Source organism: Spodoptera frugiperda, chromosome 29 (genome assembly GCF_023101765.2).
Source record: "Spodoptera frugiperda isolate SF20-4 chromosome 29, AGI-APGP_CSIRO_Sfru_2.0, whole genome shotgun sequence".
Classification (NCBI taxonomy): Eukaryota; Metazoa; Arthropoda; class Insecta; order Lepidoptera; family Noctuidae; genus Spodoptera; species Spodoptera frugiperda.
The window spans coordinates 2,611,072-2,636,703 of NC_064240.1; the positions used below are offsets into that span (position 1 = coordinate 2,611,072).

At 34.9% G+C, this 25,632-nt stretch overlaps 1 protein-coding gene across 4 annotated transcripts in view; it reads right to left on the bottom strand.

The window, feature by feature from the left end:
- The window catches only part of LOC118281565 (tachykinin-like peptides receptor 99D), a 159,636-nt gene that overhangs the window by 100,151 nt on the left and 33,853 nt on the right, over positions 1–25,632 (bottom strand). For all 4 annotated transcript variants that reach the window (XM_050706425.1, XM_050706422.1, XM_050706423.1 and 1 more), the window contains exon 2: positions 15,750–15,800. The gene's annotated coding sequence lies outside the window, so the exon portion shown is untranslated. The remainder of the gene's footprint in view (positions 1–15,749; positions 15,801–25,632) is intronic.

The following is a 25,632-nucleotide window of genomic DNA, read 5'->3' on the forward strand; positions in this document are numbered from 1 at the left end:
AACAACCCTAAATTCCTAACCCCCAAAAGGCCGACACGACAACGCACTTGTAGCGCCTCTGGTGTTTCGGGTGTCCATGGGCGGCGGCGATTGCTTACCGTCAGGTGATCTGTCTGCTTGTTTACCGGATTATATAATAAAAAGCATCAAGCATGGATTAAACGAACGATTTAACACTAGATTTCTCATACATCTTTTCCAAAAATTTCCCAGTATCCACAATAGAATGACCTTAATAAAATTAAGGAACATCACCAAGAAATTCGGTTATGGCTTATAGCCGTATATAAAATCACTTCCTACGGTGTAAACGGCCAGTTTTATTGGTTACCACCATCTTCGTGATTCCCCGAACGATTAATTAATTTGTTATGTTGCCCCACATTATTTAATATCCCTGGCAGATGTCTTGTCACGATCATTTTGATCTCAAATATACTTTTTGAAATCACTTAAACAACAGCCGATGGGCTAAGGACTTTCTCGACGCCAGAGGATTTGCATTAACTTTCACGCTTGATAGGCGGGTTGGATATCACTGTTAAAAAGGTTTAGGTTAATGAGTGCTGTCTGGTCTCTATTATATGTAGTCTCTTAGATCAGCTCTCCTTGCACATTGGAAGAGTAGGTACCTATTCCTACTAGCTTCTGTCATATCTGCGATCACACCGAAGTCAGTTCATGCACTGTCTGTATACAAAATTTCATTAAAATCCGTTTAGTAGTTTCAGCTTGATTGGCGAGGAGACATCGAAACCAACAACATTTCACAATTATAATATTATAGTGCGATATCTGACAACGAATGCTTTACTCCCTTTATCATACTGCAAAGATTTGTAAATAAATCTAGGTATGGAGAAGTGGAAGATATCGACGTCAAAGTCTTTCATTGTGCCTAAGAGATGTCGATAATCATGACGATATTACACCTTACCATTACAATAAGACACCTACAAAATGTTTCAAGCTTAATTTGTTTCACCCGATAATGTTTGTTTTGCTCTTCATAAACCAAAATGACTGTTTTTAGGGTTATCCTTAGAGAATTACGACCTATTTTACACGTAATTATGTATCCAAATAAAATATAATTATGGTAATATCAGATTACCTTAATGACCTTTGTTACTTAAGACCAATGTATTCCCTAATGTGGTCAGTTGCTATACGGGAAAATTACCACCGACTGAGATGGTTATGGGCGAAGTAATTTATGACACACACACACACAACGTCACGCCTTTTATCCCCGAAGGGGTAGGCAGAGGTGCACATTACGGCACGTAATGTCGCTATACAATGTACACCCACTTTTCACCATTTTGTGTTAAAGTCCCATGTAATAGGGGTGAGCCTATTGCCATATCCTGGACACAATTCCAGACTCCGTGCTACCACTGAGAAATTTTTCGAAAATCCGAAAAAAGCCCAGTAATACTTTGCCCGACCCGGGAATCGAACCCGAGACCCCTTGTTCGGCAGTCGCACTTGCGACCACTCGACCAACGAGGCACTCGACCAACGAGGCAGTAATTTATGATTACCTTCTTAATTGTCTAATGATTATTTTTGTCCTTGAGATATAAGTAGCTAGTGCTGAAAATCAGCGCCATCGTTTTAGCTCTGTTTTTTTTTATTGTTTTCTTATTTTGCCTGTATATATAGCGCTATAACATATAGCGGTGTAAATAAACTGTTTTTCTTTCTTTCTTTCTTCTGATATTGATTTTTTGTCAGACGATTGTCATTATAACTATTACGACCCCATGTCTCATTTCGACGATAAACTTTTAATTTATTGTAATTATCGCTACCTTATATATCATTACGACCATTAACTTAATTCCTACCTTCAATTTTCTTCAAGAATTAGTAAGTACCTCCGTTATAAGGCGCTTCCTATGTAGATCGTGGCTTAATTATATATCTCCTGTAGGTACTGTGTATGGAAGTAGGTGATTCGGGAAGAGATAAGCAGACGTGGCGCCACTCTGCTGTTTAAGTCTGTCAAAACAATTGTTTGACGTCACGTGCAATAATTAAGATCGCTTCAAGTGATAAGAGGTAGCGAGTGATATGCGACATATAAGGGAATATAAGTAGGAAGTATTAAAATGTTAAGTAAGTTTAAAAAAAAACAACGTCAAGCCTTTTTAATTTTTCTCCCCGAAGGGTAAGCAGAGGTGCACATTACCGCACGTAATATCGCTATAAAATGTTCACCCACTATTCACCATTTTGTGTTATAAGTCCCATGTAATAGGAGGTGAGCCTATTACCATATACTGGGTACAATTTTAGACTCCGTGCTACTGCCGAGATTTTTTTGGAAAAACCGAAAAAAGCCCAGTAATACTTTGCCCGACCTGGGAATCGAACCCGAGACCCTTTGTCCAGCAGTCGCGCTTGCGACCACTCGACCAACGAGGCAGCAAGTTTTTAAAATGTTACGTAAAAATGCAATAGGTAAAATTAATTAAATCAAGTTATACGGTTTACCACGTAACTATTTCGCTTGAGGTAACTCAAATAGTTACAAACCACAGTAGGGTCTCGTAATAATCTTAAATATGCGCGGTATCTGTCGCGGCGACATCGCACAGTCAAACTTGCTAACCATAAATTGATTTTATATGGTTCATATATTAACTATACTAAAACTACAGCCGACAAACTGCCAATTTCAATAACCGATCTTTATCAAAAATATAGCCGACAAACTAAGTGTGGCATGCTTCGGCACGAATGGGCCGGCTCGACCGGATACTACGGTCTCGCAGAAAAGCGACGTGAAACAACGCTTGCGTTGTGTTTCGTTGTGTGAGTGAGGTTACCGGAGGCCCAATTTGCCCCTTCCCAATCCCCGATTCCTCAACAACCCTTAAATTCCTAACCCCCAAAAGGCCGGCAACACACGCCTCTGGTGTTTCAAGTGTCCATGGGCGGCGGCGATTGCTTACCATCAGGTGACACGTCTGCTCGCAAAAAAAAGGTCAATTTCAATAACCGATCTTTGTTAAAAATGGATGGATCTTAGTGTTTGACAAAAACTCTATAGAACGAATGTCAAAAATCTAAGGATTTTGGATTCAAATCGGTTATTGAAATCGGCAGTATAAAAATATTAAACCTATACCAAAAATCGCTTCTCTTTTCCTTTAAACCAATAACATGGAATATAAACATGCATAAATTAATCATAGAGCTATAAGTACTTGTATGTCATAAGAAAACAAATTTGATTGTTTACAGATTATCAACTTGTTGTCAAGCAGATGACGTTGTTGTTTTAAAACCGTCAATGATCTTTATACAGTTCATTAGTTTTGATAAAATGTTTGGTTCTGTGATACTATATGACAGGATAAGGATTTGTTTTTTATGGTACAAGCCGGTAAACGAGCAGACGGATCACATGGTGGTAAGCAATCGCCACCTATGAACACCCGAAACACCAGAAGCGTTACAAGTGCGTTGCTGGCCTTTTGAGGAATCGGGGGTTGGGAATCGGGGATAATTAGGCTTCCGGTAACCGTATAAGTTTTGACATTGAATAATTATTGAGATTTAATTGGATTGAAATTGCATTGACACTCAGATTAGTTTCAAGAGTAAGCGTTCTGATACTGATATAAAAGCACTCTGATTTAATTATTATGTTATCGGCTTACTCACATAACTGTTTGACGAGGAAGTTGACTAGTTTCAAGCCATTGAGGCTCATATTCATGAGAGCATTCCGCGATACAATACGCGGCGATTGCCGCGCTGCTACTGGTAAGATTCTTCTTCTCGCACTTCTGATTACCATTTAGAGGAATAAGAAGTTTAATGTTTCCAATATATGTATAACGTGTATTTCAATATGAATAAACCATGCCATGTTGTAACACGTACTCGAACATATATCCTTAAAATTGGGTTTTAAAGCAGCAACACGATTATCGCGTCACGTTGAGATAACAAGATTGTTTCGAACCGTGAAACTTCAAACTAAACCAGTCATGTGTACACTTAAAACCAGTCTATCATGGTCCCGCTTTGAATAATCTTTCCACACATTTGAGGGTCAACTTATGTTGGTTTTGCATAGCTTGATGTGAAGTTGTGTGAACGATGTGGTATAAAATTAACTACATATTTCGTAAGACTTAATTTATTATGAAAATGTATTTAATTTGTTTTGTAATGGGTTTAGGTGGCCATATTTTGAAGTTTTTCTCTTATACCTTATTTGTTTTTATTTCTTTATACAACATAGCATTTATTTACAAAGGAAAGTTCATGCCGTTGGCGGTTTTGGTCAGTACTTGTGTAATATGTATTTATTTTTACATTTGTTTTAATTTAATTAATTTGATGTTATACTAAATGCCTTGTGTATTATTGAAATGTTATCTTAGTGGTCTTTTTCAAAATAAATATTAACGATATACTTAAATAAACAATTCTGTTTGCGAACATGTTTTAAATATTGAATTAAAAAAATAACGCTGGTGTATTTTAACTTGGTTACTACATATATCTCCATTTAATAAAATTTCGGAGACCAAAAACCATTTGAACGTAACTTTATTTATTTCTAAAAGCTTTATTGTACACATCTAAGTACCGGGTTACATACATTTTAAGTAATATGTGTACAATGGGCAGTCTTATCACACAATGGTGATTTCTTCCAGACACACTTGACGACACAAAAAAATAAATAAAAAGAAGGTTATAAATATAATACGCTATTGTGTGTATTATAGTGATTTTTGGCAAATGTTTATAGTTACAGCACCGAATTTGTTTGTTATTTTAGTAAAACTAGTTTGAACTTGAGGCACTGGAATAGTTATTTTATTTTGAACGTGATAAGGTCGAGTGTACTGAGTATGTAAACATTCAATGATAATTCGGTGGAGTAAAACTATACAATATGTTCTCAGACGATTTATTGTAAACAGTATTATTATTATAATATTACTACATTCAAAGCTTACAGAAGAGGTTACTCTTTGTGCTTGAGGTAAATTACAAAACCATATTTCTGAAAATATCTCCACGCTTATAGATATCGTCAATAGTAAATATCTTATAGTCATAAAATTTTACTAAATGCGAAAGTTTGTGAGTGTGTCTGTATATTTGTTACGTCTCTTTAATTACCTACGTCAAAATGGCTGAAAAGACCGAGATGAAATTTAGAAGAACTGTAGATTATGGTCTAAAATAACACATAGGCTATTTTTACCCGAGACTGTCGGAAGGGTATTTTTTATCCTACGGGAACGCGGGCGAAGCCACTAGCAAAAGCTTGTATGACTATAAGTCCATTTACCCTAAAACTTGCTAGTTAATACACAAATAATTCAGTTTTAGTTACACTTAAACAACTTGTCAAAGAAACTAAATAGAAAGCCCCAAAACATGTCTAGAAATCCGGCCCAAATACCGGTTGTCTTGTAGCCGTTTCACTAAACTAAGTTGTTCTCGAAATTTCCACTCGGAAGCTAGAATGTTACGTGCAAAATGTTTGCTGTAGCTACTAGATTCCGTGTTTACATTTACCTATAACAAGTTGAAAGTTTTCAACTAGTTATTTGAGACCAGTCCTTCAACCCTTAGGCGATTGATTTAGTAGCAACAACAGGTGTACGCAAATAGTTTATATTATATTTAAAGCGTACGAACGCCAAGGACTATACAATACATCGCTGAAGCGCTTCCAAAGCGATAACTCTACCAAACTGTTTGTTTGATTCCATTTTTTCTAAGCTTTATAGAAAGCGCTTTATAGCTGTTTTATGTTCAAGAATTAATTACAGGTTTGTTAATACCCTTACTTTTCTCCTTAACGATGTACTATCGTGTTACCAGGGTGATTTTTATTGATTCATTTTTATTGCCACTCTTAATTACTACGGTGATGAAGATTTTCCATTGAAGCATTGGATATTTCAATATTATGCTTATAATAAAACGTTAACAAGATATAGTAGTTTTTATTAAATGTTTCAAGTATCGATACTTTTTCTTCACCTTTATACAACCAGCTGGTTGTTGGTGCAAATTTGAACCGAGGAAAGCAATACCTACTAGGAGGAAAGCAATTACTTCCGATAACATAAATGATATATATACATTTTGAAATCGTATTTTATCTATTGCTCACAATTTACATAATATCAAAACTTATTCTTTGCAAATGACATTGAAAAATGAAATAAAAGAGATATGTAAAGCAGCGTCGCTCAGGCTGACATTGAACCGGATTTTTCCCAATTTTTCAGGACCCACGTCATAGCGGAAATTTATACGAACCGATTCGAAAGTTTTGTTACAAAGCGGAATAAAAGGATTTAAGGAAAGAATCAATTTTGTGGTATTCTCGCGCTCTCAATTGAACATCGAGTCGGAAATGTTTGAAATGATAATAAATTATTATTTGTTGGAAATAAATGTTATTTTACACGTAAAGCTTAACAAGTTTCAGTCCAAATAACAAAGGATTAAAATTTTGATGATTGTAAACACAAATCAAAGGGCAAGCCGAGTCTAAATATTTGTTACGTTCGTGAACGGCTGCCTGAACGCAAACAATTCATTGCGGACGGAAAATGGAAATCGAGATCTGTATTTATTTACGTCAAAGGGTACTAAGTACCTACGGAAAATAGGTTCTTGTCTATTTAGAATTCTAATTTAATAACCGCTCCTAGTCCCTATCGGCTCAATGTACTTAATTTACTTAGACTTATGTATACATCTTTGATGACAGATGATAGATAATGTAGGAATTATTATTATGTTTTCTGTTGTTTCAGGAGAAGCCTTTTGCTGAGCCGTTGGTGCAATTCCAGACATCTTTCTATTGATCTGGAACTGTGAACTACCTAGCGGGTTTACCTCCCGCTCTGATACTCCCTCTCGCCTCGCCTAAGGCGAGAGAAGACATAGGATGATTTTCCCCCTAAAAAAAAGGAAAAAGAAATACACCTTTATATTAGGGACTATATTAACATCATCATTATCAGTCTGTTTTTGTCTACTGTCAGCCATGATAATAGCATGCCACTGAGCTCGATCAATTTGTTACTTTTAACCAAAAAGTACTGAATAATTCGTTTGACCAGGGAACAAAAACGAAACACATAGTACACTTAATTGACGACACCGTAGTACACGACATAAAATACACTTATCGTTTTACCATATTCATTAATAATGTGTAAGTACACTAAACACGAGCTTTACATAACCAGTTTACCATGATCTCTCTTTTTATAATAGTTCTGCAAATTTGACGGTCAATTTATATTGGTTTTTTGTAACTTGGTCTGCAGTCGTTACTTATATACATATTTATAGATATAGGTATGATTCCTCAGAGAACACGTGGGTGACATGAAATAGTGTCTAATAACATATTTTCAGAGCCGAGTCCTCCCCGGTACCGTTTGATATGACATTGTTTATGTGCCAACAAAATATATATATATAAAAGCCACTTGCATCAATGTATCTGAAGTAACTGTCAACACTTGATCACGTTCATATTTTAAATAATATGAAAGTTCCATGTAATAAAAATGTTATGATTTGTGTTTGTGTAATTTTTTTTTTGCTGCGCATGTTGTTTTAATATCTAATTTTATAAGTTTTTCCGTTTCATATACGAGTAAAAGAATTACTTGTAAATAAGAATGCATTGCAAATATTAAATAGATTACAAAAACAAAAGAGTAAAATAAATAGGTTTGTTATATGTAGGTACAATTATTCTACCTATTCCTTCAGAAAATAGCAGATAAAATCTACATATAAGAAGAGATTTCATCTGTACTGACTTTAAAGAAAATTTTGCTTTGCAATGTACGCCACAATTTTCACGTGTGACGGTGAGAGACTAAACACTTTGCACTCGTATTCACGAGGCGACACACACGACCGACTGGAATACCTTTATATATACATATATATATACATATATATACAAGATACCGTCAAACGTTTGAGTTCCAGACCAAAACCGGACAGATTTACGACATGTACCAACAAAATGCGGTTTCTCTAGGACACGTGGAAAATTGCGAGCAACATTTACTGTGTAACACCAATACTTTTATACTGACAATATTTTTCAAGAATTTTTCATTTTACCCCTCAGTAAAACTTGTGTAAAATACAAAGCTATATGAAGAAAGGACGGCATTTTCTTTAGAATTAAAGTACTTAGAAAAAAGTATTAAAAGAAAAAGTCATGACAAAATGGAAGTCACTTTAATCGCGAATCCTTGTCACTGAAACACTGAAAAAACTCGTTTCGTATAGATAATGTCCGATTCATTTAACTTTTATTGTTTAGCTTACGTTGCTATTTTGCAAATACTCTGTATAAGTGTAGGAGAGCCATGCTTCGGCACGAATGGGCTGGTTCGACCGGATTGATACCACGGCCTCACAGAAAACCGACGTGAAACAAAGCTTGCGTTGTGTTTCGTTGTGTAAGTGAGGTTACCGGAGGCCCGATTACCCCTTCCCAATCCTCGATTTCCCAACAACCTTTAAATTCCTAACTACTAAAAGTCCGGCAATGCCACGCAAAAATAGGATAAAACTCTGACTATCTAATTTAATTATAGACTAGACATATATTTCATTACGACTCAAAATAAAATTGAATTACTTAAAACATATTTGAATTTCATAACTTCCAGTACTAAAGAAAGACATAATTAATTTATGAGACCCGAAATATTCGAATATTTATTGTTTATCGCAGAAAGGAGCAAGAAGTTAGCGATGTGGAAATCCATTGTTTCCACCGCGGCGTCCTAAAATAGGTGTATTTCATTTTAATTACAATCTTCCCACACAATAAAGGAAGCCTGTTAATTTGTATTTATTTTTTACTAGCTTTAGTAAAGGGTGGGTCGTTTTATTGCGTGATAAAGAGGGTACGCTACGTGATTGGTGACCAAAGTGTGTGGACATGTTATGACGTAGTTTGTGTCACACCTTGTACATCAAATCATATTATGGCGCATATTTTGCTAGAACTAAAGGTATTTTCATTATTAAATATTTTATTTTTTACCTAAAAGTATCAGATAGAGATGGAATAATAAGCATATTGATTGTCCCGGAGCTGCGGATTGCCTAACCTGTTACCGAGACTCCGGGCTCCTTTTTAGTCAGTAAGAGTCTGACACTCCTTCTCGCCTCGCCCAAGGAACAAGTCATTTATTTTAAACAAGCAGCTATTGTTATTAGTTACGCATAATATTTTCAGACTCTATATTGGTACATACATATTTATTTGACTTGAATCTAATCCAATACCAAAATTTACGAAGATCGTTGTTGACAAAAGACACTAAAAGGTATTAATAATAGCCACAGAAAACCTAACAGTTTCTTCGAGCTTTAGTCAGGGTTCTGGTTCAAAGCTCGAAGGAACGAGTGGTTTTTAGTCAGCAGAACTTTGATACCCCCTCTCACCTTGAACAAAAAGGAATAAAAAATGATTATCATTAACAATGGTAAAATGTATGATGTAAGTTGGAGACAGATTGCGATCTTAAAGTTACTCGTGGCGTGTTTTCAGACGGAGTGAGGGTCGCGCTATTATCATGCGGGTCGTTTCAAATGTCATGAGCAACTTAAAGTTTATAATAGGTATTATTGAATAAGTATTTTTAGAAGTTGAGCAACAAGACGTGTCGTTTTACGAAATAGTCTAATAATGCTTTTTTTAAAAAACGTTGCCACACACTAATATTTTCTTTTGTATCGTGGGTGCGTTTACAGACATACAACTTCACATGCACATGACACCCAGATCCGAAACAACGATTTGTGGATCACACAAAGAGTTGCTCCGTGCGGGAATCGAACCCGCTACACGTTGCGCGGCAGCCAGTTGCCCAGCCACCGCGCCAACCGATTTTTGTTTTAACTGAAATAAATGGAACAATTATTATATTACAACTTTCGTGAGACATACTTATTCATTATTATGGCATTCAGCTTATTTCACTTAACTGTTTGAAGAGAAGTTTAAGCCATTCTAGAGGCTCATATTCATGAGCAGCATTCCGCGAAACAGTTACGTGAGTAAGCTGAAAACTATAATAATATAATTATTATAATTTCCTCCATGCTCCCGCTACCGGTCGGCTCTTATTTTTATATTTTTAATAATCATTTTATTTTGTATTTTATAAGTAGTGTTTGTAAAATGTAATTTTAGAGAATTTTAAATAAATATATGGAATTATAATTTGAACAATTTCCAGTTAAGTAGTAGCTACATAATTTTAATAATAGTAATATAGCGAGTATTAAGTTTTATTTACTCCGCGGCCGAGGTTGACAGAGAGTTTTCCTCAGTTTTATAAACTGTAATGAATAATAGGAATGATGGAAGTTTAATATGTGACCGTATACATACGGGAGTGCATCCAGTCAAGCTCCAAAGCAAACAGAGGTAACGCACACTAGATACGAGAGTAATCATGGAATGTATAGGGTCGTCCCTCTTCATTGGAATCTCTGGAATGGAGAAACTTCATCTTTATGACAGACAGACTGCTAGACATGTTTAGAATGTATAATTATGATCTTCGACCTTGATATGATATATTTGTAAAGATCCTTGATAACTGTGAAGTTGTTCATTGAAATCAAGTGCCTAATTTTATCCGGGGTTTTTCTTTTGTGGTATAAATAGGCAGACAGACAGAACGGACGAGTAAATTTATCATCTGATGGTAACCAAACAACCATGGATAGTAGTACAAGAAATACCAGAGAAAGTTAAAAGTGCGTTGCCGTCCTTTTGTTAGTGCCTCCGGTAACCTCACTCACATGCGGGTAAAACACAACTCAAGCCTTGTTTGACGGCCATGACACTACTTCTGCCTGAACTGGCCCATTCGTGCCGAAGCATAGCTCTCCCACGTGATAAACGTGACAACGATTCGTGTGTTTGGCTATTCTTATTGTATAGAATTCTTACCAGTTTATATTTAGTCGACATATTTTAATTTAATAATCAATTAATTAATGTAGAAAATATTAAAAAAGCTAAATAGCCAAAGCCAAAGTACTCGTCCGCATTACTTACTGGAGAACGTTTCCAGAAGACTGGCCGCATTGCTACATTAATTGGCAATGCTTATCTTCTGACCGAAGAAATAGCCAGCCTTCTGGTCACGAGTAGAATCGATTAGCTTACGTGCAATCTATTTAAAAAAAATTTTGCACTTTGGTTATACTTTTTTTTTTTGAGAGGCGAAAATCATCCAATGACTTCCTCCGCCTTGGGTAAGGCGAGAAGGAGTGTCAGACTCTTACTGACTAAAAACCACCCCGTTCCTTCTCCTGCTTTTCGAGCCGGAGCCCCGGTAAATCCACTAGGTAACTTTGGTTATTCTTATTATATACTAGCCTATATTTAGTCGACTTAATTGATTTAAAATTAGCTGGCTTGTTAAGCTCTTTAGCAAATAAAACGAAAGCAAATAGTTGTTCTATTCTGTTTGTACATTTACTTAGTAGACTGTTAATGGACGAGTGTTTGGTTTTGTGGTTTTGCGAGTCAATATTATATATAATTAATATTTAATAAAAACCTGTTAACGACCTCTTGTGTCTACAAAGAGTGCAATAACATTGATTACACAATTATATGAGCTAATGATGTAATGTAAATAATTTAATTTGGACTGACAAGCGTGAGTGAGCTATGATATATATTAACGTGACGCCTTTTATCCCCGAGGTGGTAGCCAGAGATGCACATTACGACACGTAATGCCTCTATACAATGTACACCTACTTTTCACCAATTGTGTTATTAGTTCCATGTAACAGGGGGTGAGTTGCTTGCCATATACTGGGCACAATTCCAGACTCCGTGCTATACCCGACCAGGGAATCGAACCCGAGACCCCTTGTCCGGCAGTCGCACTTGCGATCACTCGACCAACGAGGCAGTCATGGCTCGGTCATGAAATGATATCACAGTCTTAAAGAAAACCGCCGTTAAACAACGATTGCGTTGTGTTTCGTCGTATGAGTGAGGTTACTGAAAGTCCCTATCTATTTGTACATCGTTACAAAGTTTTACTTGAAAGTATTTTTCTTAGGATTACGTTTACTTTATCAGTTAATCCTTCAAGTAATCGTATGTGTGTTGTATGTATCAGTAATCTGAACCTAAGTAAGACAAACAAAACTTGTATATGCTCACTTCTGATTATCTAAAGTTATCCTCATCAAAACAATCTAGAAACTTGAACGACCTCCTTATGTTTGAACAGCTTGCTTTGCATAATTTACATACAGTCTGAAAATTTGAGAAATACATGTCTTTATATTTGTGTTATGCACTGTCAAACAAGCAAAGCAGACAAATGCCATTAAACGCTTGTCTACTTGTAGAATAGAAAAGTAAATAGCATCGGTATACATTGAGTGTTCTACTCTAGGATTAACGTACATTTTGACACTCACCCTGTAGACAAGTGCTAAAAGCATATGGCTAGAGGCGCAGTTCTTATATCAACCAAGAACACTATCTATTTTAAACTAACCTATAAGGATCTATCTGCATAAGAACGAAACCACACATATGTAAAAATTTTTGAAACAAGAAATCGAATAAAAGCAGCACGGTTTTGTGTCGCGTCTAATTTTAGTATGCCATGACATGTTACGCGTTTAAAACCGCCACGATTCCACCGTAGTGCGGCCAGGGTGTAATATTGAAGGTTTTCTTCATTCCTTTTCTTTCCTTCTTTCTTTGTTTTGGTGATGTTTTGTACTAAGTTTATTTCAATATGTTAATTGGATGTCATGGTGCGACAACCATCCTTTCACAACCTCCTAAGGGTGGCACCACACTCTCGTTTAAGACATGTCATTAGGATTTTATGACTCCCGATTATACCATTACCATTAATGTCTTCTGTATAAAATATATTGCCACAATAAAAATATAATCTTCGATTATTTAATAAGGTTACATTAACCCAGAGTCTGAAATCCTATAAATCGATGGAATATAACTTTTATTACACCTTTTAATGATATATTTTTGGGTTTATTACTACCGCATCAGTATCGCGTAGGTAACATACGATATTTGACCTTGCATGCTTGTAATAAGGTCGTAAAATGTTTATTGATGTACGTAGTACATAGAATATTATTATTATAAGCCTTAAATTAAATAAACCGCACGCTAGGTCGTGTAAATATGTTGTTATAGATTATTTTGGTAGACCACGAAGATGTTACAACATGTTCTTTAATCAACTGACTATAAAATTGAGAAATAATTAAGAATATTTCTTATACATACTTTATAGTTAGTTGTTACGTTGGTTGGTAGTTTATAAAATTCTCGTTTAGTTGTTGAATCGGTAATACACGAGCAACACCCTTGAGTTGCACACGTCTGCATACGTCAAAATCCTATAGCCTAGTTTACGACTTGAACGCTATACTTTTCTGATAGGTCATAAACTTGTTTGAAATCTCAATAAGATAAAAAAAGATATTTGCATTACGTTCCAAAATCTATCTACAGAAATATTTTTAAAAAAAAAACGTTGGCCCACGCTAAGATTTTCTCCTATGTCGTGGGTGCGTTTACAAACATACAATTTCCCATGCACAGCATAGCTAAACTCGAAACAACAATTTGTGGATCACATAAAGAGTTGCTCGGTGCGAGAATCGAACCCGCTACACGTTGCACGGCAGCTAGTTGCCCAGCCACTGCGCCAACCGTGCAGTCTATTTTATTTTGCAATATATAATTTAAAAAAAATCCAATAAGTCTTTATTTTAGGCGAAATACGAACCCAACTGACCTCTTCGATTCTTGAACCGCAAGTCAGGTAAATAAAACAGTATTGGCATATTCTTTTTCTTTTCAAACAAATCTACTTGAACAGCAAAGTAACCTTATCGAGTATGAACAGAGTCATTGAAAAAGTTTTAAGTCTTCGTAAAAAGTATCAACGGTAATATCTATGGCTTCGTTCTTTGTCGCCAAACAATGAGCTTCGTTTGTTTATACGTTTCAAATGAAAAAAATATTCCTCCAGAGCTATAAAGGTAAATAGCACGAAAGTTAGTCAAGTTGTCACACTTGTTTAATATTATGAAGGTGAAAGTTTTTTGGTTTGTTTGGATGTTTGTCCGTCAATAATGTTGAAACTATTGAAGGGATTTTGGTATACAGATAGGTTATGAGCTGACTTGGGTGATAGGACTTAATATCCCGCAGAAACGCGGGTGACGCTGCTGGCAGAAACTAGTTTAATTTAAAATAATAACCCATGCATCCAAAATAATAATCGATGTACGTTGAATGTTCGTTTGCTTTTCGCCCATAATATCGCCCACGCAGAAACACAGAAACGCCAATTGTTACGAATATTACGTTACTTCTTTCGTTTCATTACAGTCATCAGTCTTTTCATGCATGTTCGTCGGTTTTAATTTTGCCTTTCTTTAATATATCGTCAATCTTGTAGATATATGTCCGTCTAGGACGCCTTTTCGCAAATCTGCTTTCATCCAACCTGACTACATGATCAAGTTTTAATTGAATTGCTACCTGGAATAACTATTACTTGCAATCTCATAAAAATATCACAGAACTATACTATAATCGTATTTAACACGAAATCATCAACTTATGTACATATTAAGTTAAAACTTCAATGGTATTAATATCAGATTAAAATAATTTTCGTTGAAATGCTGTATTTGTGCACGGAAACCGATATGAACGTAGTTTGCAATTCAGACCAAGTAATGGATACAGGTCGTAGCGCTAATGTTTTCATTACGCGTGCTATTTGATGCTGCTGTTAAATAAATAGGGATCTGTGTTCATTCTAATTATAAAAAGTTTCCACAGGCTTCTGGACATGCTTATTGCATAATGTTATTATTATTTTTTATTTATTATTAATTAAACGGTACATGCTAATGAACTTATGATCTAGTTTATAGTCCGACAAAACTATATATTTAGTTTGTCTGTCGGATCCAAAAGGTATAACTTTGTATAATATTTATATTATATCCGTCGTCTACACCTTTTTTTACTTTATTTATTATTTACGCTAAACAATAATACAATAAATAACAAATAGCAACAAAAAACCACGCAGGTTTAGAACCGTGTTATGGAATCTGCCTTAAATGGTGCAATATGGAGGTAGGTACAATAATTTTGCTTAAATAGTACTTAGTACTTATACATCGGTACCCTTAGTATGAGTTTGCTTTACATTTAAAGTAATCGAAACGAGAGCGCTTTCGACGCTCTGATTGGTTGGTTTATTCGAGCCGACCAATCAAAGCACGTATTATCAAAATTCAGTACAGCTATTTAGAATGCAGGTACGAAAATTTTGTTGTTTGTGCATGTGTAAAACTACTAAAATCAATCATATAATAATTATAAATAAGATACAAATGTTAGGCACTCAAAACCAAACACATTGAAATGACAAATGTAAAACTAACAGCCGGAATCATCGATATCATTCATTAATTTCAAATAGGTACATTTGTAACATGCTGTAACAATTTACCAGATGGTCATTCAAAATTCGCACTAATCAACACATCATTCCATCAAGGATTGGCATAAAAATGTTTTCACGCTATAAGTCTCAATTTATCTTAAACAGTTTATAAATTCCTATATAAAAGTATAAATCACTCACCCTTTTAGGCTTCTTTATACAATGCAGATGTTTATTTGATGATGCTTCGACCTGGAAACAGAAATGTATGTTGGTAAGTATGTCTGTAAGGAAATGAGGTGAAGGTAAGGTTTTAAACAATGTTTTGACATTTATATAACACGTTTAAAGAAGAACGTAAATGGCCGCGAGGTTTTTAAAAATGTTCTGTTCCAGACGTCGTACTTATAGCTATTTGTTATGCAAGTTTCAAGATTTATCTGACCTTATAATTCGAATTTGCTAAGTAAAAATGCTCTTCTCTGTCGTTCTCTTCATTACTGAATGTCGTGTCTAGTATGGTGCACGCGTTACTTGATGTATGACCCTCCTACAAGCGCCTCTGTGATCCTGTTCTCTGCGGTCTTCATAGCTTTTGGAACTGTAAGGCCGGTGAGGTTTTTTCCCGTTAACCTGCCAACAACCTCCAGCTTCTCCAGATTGCAGAGTTTTCTACGTTCAATGTAGCCAGTAAAAATGCACTCATACTAAAAATAAACGAAGCAGTAAACTACTACTACAAAACTGCCCCAAAATCTAACCTCAAAATCATTCCTGACAGATGCGTACCAATTCATCTTGTACAAATACCACACTACATACGTTTTCAACCAGCAAAAAGGTAACTTATGGCGGCCATTCCATCCATCACTTAGCCAATTAAGTGTCCAGAATCCAATTAAGTGTGAAACCCCCATATCATTGAGTGTTCGGACAGTGACAGTAATTTCGTATAGTGTGGACTGAGCCGCAAATAGAGAGGTCTGTATAACATGTGGCGTGACGTCACACGCTTCTACAAATATTGAAAGAGTAGGTTTTTGGTTGGCACGGCAATTTCATGATTGGTAAATAAAAGAAAAAGGGAGACCGTTTTGTGGGTCTGATATTCTGTTGCCGTCTGACGCAAATATGAAGTTAGAAATCAAATAAATAATAGATTTCTGACCTGTCATAGAATTAATCAGATACTTATAAGGTTAATATTAGAACTTAAGACGGGATATTTACGGATCATGATGAAGAGTTCATCCGTGATCATGGCGCTTGCAACAGTGCCGAAATATCGGAAACTCATAGACATAAATAAACATGGTAAATATCCCGTCGTAAGTTCTAATATTAGTGTTAGTAACCAAGTCAGTTTAAAAACTTATACTTATAAGGTTGACATTTTGTGAAAATCAAGGAATCCTTTTCAAATGCCATTGGAAATGCATTAGGGAAGATACTTTTAAAAAGTATTTTTACCTTCGTTGAAAGTTATCTTTTAGTGAAATCAAATACTGTACGTGTTCCGCATTCAGCGCGTTTCTGTAACTACTCTGAATATCGAAAACTATTTCAGTTTTGTACAGAAACTGTTACGGTTATCAGTTTCATTGCTGTTGGTATGTACTTGTCTTTGTTTCCTATTAAAATGTGTATAATTTAAATAATTGGGTAGGAATTTAGATATCAGAAAGTTGTACTTATATTATACATGTAATAATTAATTGGTGATTATCAAAGTTTATGTTGAATATCTGCACATTTTTAAAGGTTAGTTAGGTTTTCGAAATGTAAACTATGTAATAAGATTTAACATTGAACATATATTTCAATTCAATGCTCACGATTTGCACGTACCTGAACGAAGAAATGATTTGAACGGAAGGATATTTTATATATAATCGATAGGTACGTCGTAATACTATAAAACCGGGTTAAAATTTTATTCGTATACCACGTGCATGAACACATGATGAAACATAACTGCGCCGGCCCGATCCCGGCGCCTAAAATCTGGATAAATCCAAATCTGGCGAGAATCCGCTACAAAAACGCTCCTGTATTTCAAGCAAGCTCGCCACAAACCTATCAACAACAACTTCTATTTTTAACACTTTTAAACTAAAACCGAGCGTGACGTCACCCTTAGATTTTATCACCTCCACAGATTAAATATATTGTAGCCGAAACTGTAAAAACGTTATGGTGATTTCACAGATTTAGTTGAGAAAATAAACATGTCTGGTTATGCAAATAGTTGGAATTCGCTGTAAGCACAGAAGTACAAGGGCGGGTACTTAGTACAAAACTAAATGTTTATATTTACTTTGATCTGCAGAATAGAGTGGTATTTTGCTAAAAAATGTATGCTCTACGTTATTGTTTACATAATAAATTAACAGATTCGTATAAATATTTTATAACTTGTATATTTTTTTGGACTGAGTTAGAATTTTAAGAGTTTTTACAATATGATACGGTGGCGCTTGTGTCCGCTAGAAACATGAGCATCGTATGCATAGATAAAATATGTTTTTGAAAATAGAATAAATAAAACTGGCTGGATACGATATTATCATCGTATGCATAGATAGACTATGGTTTTGAAAATAGAATAAATAAGACTGTATGCATAGATAAAATATATAGTTTTGAAATTAGAATAAATAAAACTAGCTGGATACGATATTAAAAAACCAGTCAAGTGTTGTGCGAGTCAGACAGAATAATAATATGGAATGCGAAATGTAGGAAAGTGCATTTTCTTTGAGGTTTCTTTCGGTAGACCTCCGCCTCCGCCTTTGACACGTCAGTTTATGAGATTTCATATTGTAAATTGATGTCGCAGACGTTCATATGTTACGGTGACTGCTTTTTATGAAAAGGCTGAATGTTTATTTGCTCCTTTAAGGGGTGTAAAAAGGTCATGCTCAAAAGGAATGGATTTATTACCAACAAGAGTTTTATCTAACTCTCGTAAATTAATGGAGAAGAGCTCTACTACTACGCAGTTGGCTGCACGACGAAGAGTCCCTCTGTGACTCGAAACTAGTGAAGCAATAATTAGAATTAAAAACATTACGATCCCATGTTTTATCTATTTAACCCTGACTACCATACTTCTACAATTCGTATATTTTAAGTACTTTAAAAATATTTGTTGATATGAGAAAAATTCAACACCTTTTAGCTCAAACCGATTGATTCTATTTTTATTTTACTGGGAAATCACTCTCCGTGTCACTAGAAGAAAATAGTATTATTTGAATTCTGATTTTTTAATAACCATCTGAAATATGTATCGCTGAGAACACTATGTTCGTAGTGCCAATGCAATTTCAATATCTCCGTCGGGTTACGAGAATATGAATCTGAAATTTTTCACTGAAACACTGGATATTACTTTCATGATTACATTAAGCTTGGTCCGAAATAAATATTCGCTGTGTGAAAATGTTGGATGCCTTTAATAAGTCGAAAGTTCTTTTTACTTTTTGTTTTATGTTTTGTTTGTAGAAGTCGACCTATCAAATGTAAAAAAAGATCAAGAGCTCGAGAGTTTATATGGGTATCGAGTTCGATTATTGAGTCGTGAGAAGATGAATAAGAATATTCTTATAATAACTGTCATGTGACATAATATTAAATTAACTAAAAATGCGTAGGCTGCGCGACATCGCCGCGTCTGACTAGAAGAGTCCCTCTGTGACTCGAAACTAGTAGAACTTTTCTCCATTAATTTACACGAGTAAACCGTGATTTTTAGTTAATGTATAAGAATAGTTTTGTTTTTCAAACATTCCTCATTATACTGAATCATATCAATAAATTTATGAACATGTAACTCTTCCATACTCGGTGTCCCGACCGATTAATCGAATCTAAATCGGATCGTCGACACTCGTGCATTGAGGCAGTTAAATTGAATACTCATGCTGAAATAAAGTTTTCGCAATTGAATTGGGTTTTATCTTTTCAATGCTTTTCTTTTCCTTTATTCGCGTTCACAAATCCTTCCCATCACATAACCTTCACTTATATATCACCGTAATACCAGCAAAACAGTTTCAAAAGGAAATATGCATCGTTAAGGAAATAGGCTTCGTTTTATGGTGCGGAGATGAAATGAGATAGACATTATTAGCGAAAAGCATCTTTATTAGTTCTTATTTAAGAGTGATTTTACTCTTTGTTTAGTAATTTGCCTAATTTCTATACTTTTATTAGCTAATGCATCGGTATAAGTATTACCTATTTGGTATAAAAAATACATCAGTTAATATCATAGTTGCATTGTAAAACAATGACACAAGTAAGAAATGTTTCTTTTCACCTAGTCAAGATGGATACAAAAGAATGAGCATTGATCGCCGAGTTTGCTCTAGGCAGATTGATTTATATTTTACCATTACTAAATAGGTACTATTAATTATCACATTTTTAAGTGGTGTTCCACTGTCAATTTGTTAAGAAAGTCATGTGTTTAGAAATAATGGTCTTATTTTAATGCGAAGGACAACGGATTACCAAATTACGTGATAATGATCATTAAAATTATCTAAAATTCAATAACCAACTTGGGATTAAATGCTCAGCAGCCACACTTACTGATATTTTATCATTGAAGAGTCTACGTAAATATGAAATTAAAATGTTATCTTTAGTAATAACTCATTTAGATAATTTTGTTAGCAGTAGTCTGTCCACTGGCGAATGTATAACATATAATTCAAGTTCTTATGTAATTACCGTCCGCAATGTTAGCGTGCAAACGAATGTTAATTTTTGCTACATATTTTATAATGCTTAGGTATAATAATTTACTTCATATTCATGGTTACATGGTTACATGGTAAGCCATTATAAACTACTGTATGAGTAGGCTTTTATATTATTTAATGAAATATTTTTATTAGGCATTTTCGGAGAACATCCGATTTTCACCACTTACACATACTGCAGTACTCAAAGACAATGAGTATTTAAAATATTGCTTAGGACTTAGTTAAGTAATCATTAGATGTCTCTGAGTAAGGTGTTTAATAACATTTTGATTTTATCTATGTACGGGTTTTGTTTAGTTTAGATGTTTTTTCTTGCGCTTATTTAAAAGATGTATTAGGATGAATAAAGTAACGAAAAGGAGTTATATTATATAATAGAGCTTATTGTCTTTAATTAGAGGACAATTTGAGCCTCAGTATCCGACCACAATTTCGAATCTAAAATTCTTAACTCATAGTGATAGTCAACAAATAATTCTGTCTTACTAATTAATTTATTGCTCAACTTACTAATTAAGTTATCTGCTTCATTAAGTAGAAATTAAGCACTGTATAATACCACGGAATTTGTTAGTAAGTTAGTATTTGAATGCAACTAAGTAATAAATATTTGTGCTGTATCTCAACCCTTGGCTGCCAACAGTTTTGGCCGGGAGCCAAGTTTAATAAAACCATTGGTGGCCCACTGTGCCTAGCTTGTAAATAATAAATACTTACATTTTATATTAATGTCGTGCAACTTTTATCACGATGTTACAAGGTTCAAGCACGTTTATCATCTAGTGTTTGGAACAAGTTTTGGTTTTTGGGTTATGAAATTGTAAGTAATGTTTTAGTCTGTTTCTACGTTGATTTAAGATTAGTATGATTTATTATAATACATAACAGTAGCAGGCGTTAATAACTTTCATACTAGTACTTATAATATTATTTTTTCTTTAATATTGTGTAACAAATAATAAAACTACAATAAGACGAGTGGACTCCTTCCACTAGGTAGGGAGGTCTTCGAGGCTTTCGCCCTGCAGTGTTGTGCAGTTTGAATCATGGTTGATAAAAAAAAAAATTAAAATCAATCCAAATCTATTAAAATAATCCATATCAATGCATCTGTGACTTCACAGGTTTGATTAAAGTTATGATAGTAAAATCTTAAGCCAAATAAATGCAATAAAATAAAACTGTCATAAACATTTTTTATTATATTAATTAGCAAAATATGATATCAAAAGTGTTTACACACAGTGAAATGATTGACAGCAATGTTTACATCACTTCAGTGAGCCGTCTGCGGATGAAAGGAATAGACTTTGATGTGAAGAATCCGGTACATTCACGTTATGTTCCAAGAAATAAATAGCAGATAGCAGTATTTAGAACCATAGCTTATAACTGCGGCTTGTATTGCGGTCTTTTAAAGGGCTTAGGTACAGCTTTACAAAAAAAAAAAAATACACTACGTTAGTTACAAAATATAAATTTTGTTAGTCTCATAATAAAGTAGACAGCTACAAATTTGTATGTCCGTAGACAGCTAAAAGTTGTATAATGCTCCATACGAACTTCCGCCTCTCATGTGGTGTAGAAGTGGTGGGTTAGAAAGAGACACAATTTAACTTATGTCACTTGCCATCTCTTCATCTATCTTCACTTCGCTTCGTTTTGCCGACGAAGACGAACAAACACACAGACACACACACTTTCATATTTATAATATTAGTATGGATGGTGTTATTGAAAAACGATTCTTTTAACTTCAATTCACCACAAATGACGTCCGTTTTGAACAAAAAATGAGACGTAACCTCACAAGTGCAAGTTTGATTTATTTTCTTTTTATTTCTTAGAAGTTTGTTTTGTTATTGTTTTTTTTTATTATTAAAAAAACGTAGCGAATACTGAATGGAATGAGGTAAAACTATAATTGTGATGCAAATGCATCAGTTATATGAATAAAACTGCTGTGAACGTGAGTGTTGTAGACGTGGAAAGTATTTGAGTCAACAATAAGTTTGGCTGGAAGAGAATGCCCACGGTACCAAGCTCCTATGTCAAAGTCAAAGCATTTATTTCAATTAATCCTTAATTTGGCACTTATGAAACGTCAAATTGAATTGTCCGTCAGTCTGTCTTACAGGAAAGCTGCGTGCTCGTTCCAAAGTGTAGTTTCGAATGGAGGAGATAAAGCAAGAAACTCCATCATAAATCAAACTCTTTTCAAAAATATGTACACAGTTTTATGTATGAAGCCTCTAATAAATAAATAAATCATGTACATTTTTAAGAACAATTTTGACTTTGAACATTTTATTTACTTGTTAATATAGAAGACATAATAATCCTTTGTCCAAAAACCAGTACTCAATTTTCCACTCATTCAAAATACAGACATGACCCACATGAGGGCAAAATTAATGAAAAAAAAGTTTCGACGACAATCGAAACGTTTTGCGGGCGACAAATTGACGCGTATTCAGAAAACGTGTCGTTGTCACACTTCGAGCAAAACCCATTCCGATTGATACAGAATAATTCCAACGAGTCTCGATTTTACGCAATTATCCCGAATGTATGTTAAAGTCCGGCTATTGTTAGACTAGGAATAAAGTGATCCGATTGGCCTGTCATCGTGGCCAATTTGTAATAGTCAAATAGAGGAAATTGGTTGTTGTCGGCCCGTAAGGTCAAATGTTCGAGGAGTCAGTTAATGTGTTTATAATCCACATTTTGAGGATGATTCTTTGCAGCAGTTTCAGATTTTTTGATTTGTAAGAATTTCTGGTAAGTAGGTATTATAATCACTTTATTAATCGTAACTGTTCAATGGTAAAGATTAATAACAATTGGCGTCCCGTAGTCTCCGCCTACCCCCATGAGAGACAGGCGTGAAGCTATGTTTTTTTAATGGCTAAAAATCATCTAATTCCTTCTCCCGCCTTGGGTGAAGTGAGAGAGAGTGTCAAACTCTTACTAACTTAAAACGAGCCTGTTCCCACTCCTGCTCTTCGAGCTGGTGCCGCGGCAACCCGTCAGGTTGTCCGTGGCTCCGTGGGTTATGTATGTAGGTATGTGTATTGAATGAGTCTGAATGTTTACTATAAATTAGGTGTTTGACCACTATTCTCACTATTGGACCATAGGTCGGTATGATGCTATCTAAAATTACGAAATATTTTAGTAAACATATGCTCAAACGACTTACACACTACATTTATGTAAAAAAACCCCAAAATATTATTTGTAACTGTCAGATGCAACACTATCTCTGTTCAAATCTAAATTTGAAACGAGATTTATGACTGAAAATAACTTCAAATATGGAAAATGTATGTTAATTTATATTTCAATGGAAAATATTGCCACACGCGTTGGTAAAACAAGTAAGTTTAAATTTATATTGAAAAGTTTGAATCTCAAACTTTTTGATAATTTCGGTTCCGACGAGTAATGAGTCGAAGAATTAACATACCTTTCTTGTAAATACTAAGAATTTTCCTACCTTAGCTTATTACCGGAGCAACAATTACCTACCCCCCTTCCCGATCAACCCAATCTCAGTTCCCCAACAACCTTTAATTTCGTAACTCCCAAAAGGCCGGCAATGTACTTGTAATGTCTCTGGTGTTTTGGGTGTCCATGGGCGGCGGCAAATGCTTACCAATCAGGTGATTCATCTGATCGTTTACCAGTTTATACCACAACAAAATTCCTTTTCGAACCTCTGTGGCAGTACACCACTTTGGGAACAACAAAGCGTGATGTTTTTTATGACATCAACGCATTTATCTATAATGTAGATCATAATACATCAGTATCTTAGGTAATATTATCCTCTATAAACTTTTATTATTCAATAGAACCAAATTTAATCGGACAGGAAACTAACTCGAAACTAAATCGTAGAGTTAATTTAGAACTAATTTTGTGAACTAGTTAAACACAGTTAACTGAATACGAGAAACCGCGGATTTTGACTTTGACATACCGCAAACAGTTAAGACTAACTAATGGCGTGCTGCTGTTGTTTTTTAAATGAAGCTATTAGGTACTGCAGCTTGCTGAAAGAAATATTCGAAGTAGGTAAATAAAATTGCATAAAAATGTAATACTCTCTAGAACATTAAAGTGTTATTTAGTTAACTAAAAATCACGATTTACTCACGTATTATTAATGGAGGAAATCTCTACTAGTTTCGAGTCACAGAGGGACTCTTCATCATGAGCAGCGTGCGCAAACGCGGCGACGTCGCGCAGCCTACTGTTACTGCCTTATTTAGTTACTACATGTTTTCCCTGATAAATAACCCTTTGATTAAGCGTAACATTTTTGTACCTATAAATTAATTTCTTCGTAAATGTTTCGACCAGGTATTTTCAAAGAATTTTCCTCGTCTTCGTCTAATAACTATCGTGAGACATACTAAATTGAAAATTGCGGTTTTCTCACGTAAATGACCGAGAAAAGCGCTACTAGTTTCAGGTCTCAACGGGACTCTTATTTATGAGAGGCGTGCGCGGCCGCGGCCGACCCTCGACATTCATTCTCAGTTTTTATACACGTAATAAAATGTCAAACCGTATTGATGTTTTTTGCCAAATGCCGTGATTAATAAACCCAATAAACTGCTCTTCAATAATCTTCAAAAGGAAGTTTCAACACGTGTATTTAATCTTTATTAATTATGGTGCACACGATTACGTATCAAGCTATATAAACCAGTTTATAATGGCCTCACTTTCTATGGTCTTTTCGCACAATGAACGGTCAGTTTATAGTGGTTATGCATACCTTAATGTGTAGTCCCTGTGTATCTAAAAAAGATCCAATGTGATTGATTGATGTCCAATTGGGAGCTGATCGTGTGTGAGGGTGGACCCGAAGGACTAATTAATGTCAATTAACTTTGTTCCGCAACATTAGGTCCTTAGAGCCGCAACGTCGAAGTTAGGCTTTAGGTCTAAAACTTTTAGTAAATGGATTATTACCTAAATGGTATTAGGTGTTGTTATATTAGTTTGCTTTTTGTACATGATTCAGGAAAAAAATGTTGTTTCGGGTCTCATGGGTGTGATGATAAAACGCTCCTACGACACGGGAGAAACTCCTAATGTGGGACAACGTTTGTAAACAAAAAAACTTGAAGGTTTTTCTTTGACCAGCAAAAATCATCAATGATTGCTACCTCCTTAGGTGAGGCGAGAGTAAGTGTACAACTCTCGCTGACTAAACACCACCCCATTCCTACTCCTGCTTTGAGTCAGAGCCCTGGTAACCCGCAAGGTCATCCGCAGCAACGCTAATTATTTAA